Below are 2670 nucleotides of genomic sequence, written 5' to 3' on the forward strand. Positions count from 1 at the left end.
CCTCTGCTACCACCGTGCAAAGCCTCGTGCTGACGCCAGCTTTGTAGCACACAGGAATGGAGCAGGACTCCCCATGAAAAGAAATACTGCTGGGATGGCCAGTCTGTGTCTGGCGCTTGCACAGAGGTGCAGCCAAGCAGGGAAGGGTCCTGCCCTGTGCAGCTGCGCTTTGCCTCCCACTCAGATAGGGAGGAGGTCTTGGTGTGCAGTGAATTGGTAGGGGCCAGACTGAGCTCTCTGAAAACTGATCTTACTGTACTCTATGTAGACTATACCTTAGCTTGTCTTCTGCAGTGTCTCAGATCCTAGCTGTCTTTCAAGCCTCGCCTAGGTGGCAGTAGTGACGCTCAGATAGAGCTCGCATGGACATCATTCCACACTCCTCATGATTTTGCTTCAAGTAAGGACACAGCTGTGGAAGCACACTCTTTATTCCAAGGCAGAAGTAAGGTCTGTGTGTGAAGACATTCCCTAAAGGGAAATAATTGAGCAATAGCCACCTGGGCAATTCTCCCCAGCACAGACATCTCTCAGAGCACAAGACATGGGGTATACCTTGCAGCAGTGAGGAGCACCATCCCCCAGGCAGCCACCCTGCTTCACACAACATTGGCCCCAGTAGCAGAGATCAGGAGCAGATCCAAAATCCATAGGTGCTCCCCCTAAGCGTCCAGCCTATTCTCTGTAGCACCCTTAGTTGTTGGGAGGATGGGACACAGGTCTGGCCTGTGGTTGTGTGAACATCTCACCTGGGGGACACTGAGGTTACCAGTCCTTCCCCTCCCAGTGTGACTCCTCTCCAGCTGCCCCACAATAGGGAAGGGTTAGAAACCCTGGAGCTGCAGGCCCCAAGAGGGAAGGGGGGGCAGTTGTTCTCTGCTGTATATACGCATAGTTTCTACCTGCTCCTACCAGCAGATGTGCTGCTGGTGGCTGTACCCATGGTTTGTCCTCCCCATAGCTTGTCCCCCCTTGCTGGTGGTTAACCACTGGTGAGGATGGGAGAGAGGGACCAGCTAAGCCCCATGAATGCGCCAGGAGGGGCTGCGAGTGAAAGCAATACTGTAAATAAGAGGGTTATTTTTTGGAGGGAAGCCTCTTGGGCTTCTTTCTCTTTGGGCTCAGCCTAATATTTAGGCTCGGGAGGGGTTTATTTTATTGAGAGAGGTTTGTTATGGCTGTGGCTGTGGGGGGAGCTCCCTCCAGTCCGTCTCTCCCACTGGGGAAGAGGAAAGAACAAATGATGAGGTGGAGGAGGAGAAAAACTAGTTTTACTCACCCAGACTCATCTGTGTCATCCTTCGTGCTTTCATTTTGGGTGTGGGAGGGGAACCAAGAGGAGATTATAAATAACCAGCTCTCAGCAAAAAATGTGTTGTACTTTTTGGGAGAAACTGCCCATCACCTGTCCCCTCTCCTTGGGGAGGGGGTGAGGGACCGGGTGCATGAGGAGAGGTATGGACCATATGTCTACCTGGGGCTCTGTTTTGGGGTGTAGCACAGGAGCATCTTGCATGCCCCTTCTCCCATCAGTTACATAGACATTTGGGGCTGACTAGTGAGCAAGCTTTTCATTGTCCTCTTTGGCTTGTTTTCCTCATGTAACCAGCTGATGGGCCCCGGTGGGCTTGAGGTAGGAATGAGCCTCCGCCTCAGAGCCAGCATTTCAGTGAGACATAAGCCAGGTGGCTTTATCCTGAGTTACTGCCCATCGCTCTGTCCCTTTCCTCCTTGCTTTGTGTCATAGGAAGGGTACTGGTGTTGCAGGGGACACTACAAGGATAGATACTCAGGCAACTTCTTGCTTTTGCTCATGGGAGAAGACATACTCTCCTTGGGTTGACATGCTTTCAGCCTTTGCAGTGGAGGGCTGGTGGTGACAGACCTGGAGGTGGGACTCTCCTTGTTTGCATGTAGCTCTTAAAAATGCAATTTCCAGTGGCATTTGGCTGGTTCTGCAGCTGATGAGAGATATGGACCTACCCAGAGGGTTGGTTATCTTATCTTGGGCACTTCTGATAAGGTGCTGCCAGTTCCTGGTGATCATAGGCAAGACCTGAGCAGCTGGCTGGAACACGTCGCTTTTAGATCCTAAATGTGGGTGAAATCAGCCCCACTCTAGGGTTTCAGAGATCAGAGAGAAGGCTGTATAAGCAAAACAATAAGGCGGCTTTCTTCCCCCTCTGCCATTTTGCCAGATTGCAGAGGATTACACATCCCCTGTTGGGAGCAATGGCCCCTTGATGTCTTCTTATCTTACAAAGCCCGCAAGTAAGGGACTGTTTTGTGGTAGTAGGGGCTGTGAAGGGCAAAGGGATGATGAAACTTTGCCCCAGTTCTACCCGTGGCTTCAGTCTCTTGACGCGTGCCCATCCCTGGCTCACCCCCATGTCCCCACCAGACTGTTCATCACCTCATCACATACCCTTCCCCTCTGCGTTATTCCTGGCAGTTCCCTCAAGGGAGGAGGCGTTTTTTGTCCCTGCACCCTCGCAAGCACTTGGGAAGACCCGGGAAGGCAGCACTGCGGGGTGGTTCCACGGGGGTCTCAGCTCCAGTCCCTAAAGCAGGTACAAGGCAAGGAGCCCAGTGAGGCCACCTCATGCAGCAAGTCCAAACCATCCATCCAGACAACTAACTCCCTGCTGCCTGCGTGGCACCTGTAACACC

The sequence above is a fragment of the Antrostomus carolinensis genome, unplaced genomic scaffold, assembly GCF_000700745.2.
Source record: "Antrostomus carolinensis isolate BGI_N321 unplaced genomic scaffold, ASM70074v2 scaffold48469, whole genome shotgun sequence".
Lineage (NCBI taxonomy): Eukaryota > Metazoa > Chordata > Aves > Caprimulgiformes > Caprimulgidae > Antrostomus > Antrostomus carolinensis.